Below are 914 nucleotides of genomic sequence, written 5' to 3'. Positions count from 1 at the left end.
GAGAATTGGGTATTTATTTTGGATTTTTAATTTATAAAACAATTTTATCATGGCTTCCTACTTGAAAATTCAATGTGAAACAACATTGACAAAGTCTGCGTTTAAAACTCAATACATTGCAAAAAGATTTGAAAATGTGTAAAAAGTTTGTTATTGTACGTACAAAAACAAACATTCTACATATTCATTAATCTTTTACAATTTATTGAGTTACAAGAAAGGATTTGGCATATGTCGTTTCACATTGATTTTTCAAGTAGGAAGCTATGATAAAATTGTTTTATAAATTAAAAATCAAAGATAAATACCCTATCCTCATCTATATGGTCACTTTAAAAGTAGTGTGTTTCCAATAACCTGACTGATCCTAACCATTTTATTGCATGCAAAAAGGTGAAATGGTAGCAGTATTTACTTTTATTTCTGTGTACATCTTCATACCTTTGCCTAATCTATGGTCACTTAAAAAAAAAATTGTATTCCAGAGAGAAACCAGGCCTATTTCGTACAGTCTATATAACGTGTTCATCTACTTAACTATAATTGTCTTAATGTACTTCTTTTAAACCTCATCAAACTCTTACAGAAGTATTGTGACCAATGAGTATCTTATCTTGGGGTCGAAGTAATTTTTGAGTAAAATGAAATGAAATTCCGACCTACCCTATTTTCTGAAGTCATGTTATCAGAAACAATTTTTTATTTTTTATTTTGCATAAATTAAATTGACTCAGAATTCACATTGGGAAACTGAGTAAATATTGCTGTCTTAGTCTGAAATGAAATATTTGCAGTCTTTATTTCCTTTGTGCGAGTCTTGATATCTTTGTGTGATTTTGTCGGTCTACCTCTAGATGGCGCTGTTCATAAGGAAGTACTGACTTTTTTTTTTAGTTGTCAACACAAACCTTTGT

The sequence above is a fragment of the Glandiceps talaboti genome, chromosome 23, assembly GCF_964340395.1.
Source record: "Glandiceps talaboti chromosome 23, keGlaTala1.1, whole genome shotgun sequence".
NCBI classification, from domain to species: domain Eukaryota; kingdom Metazoa; phylum Hemichordata; class Enteropneusta; family Spengelidae; genus Glandiceps; species Glandiceps talaboti.
This window is presented reverse-complemented; position numbering follows the sequence as displayed.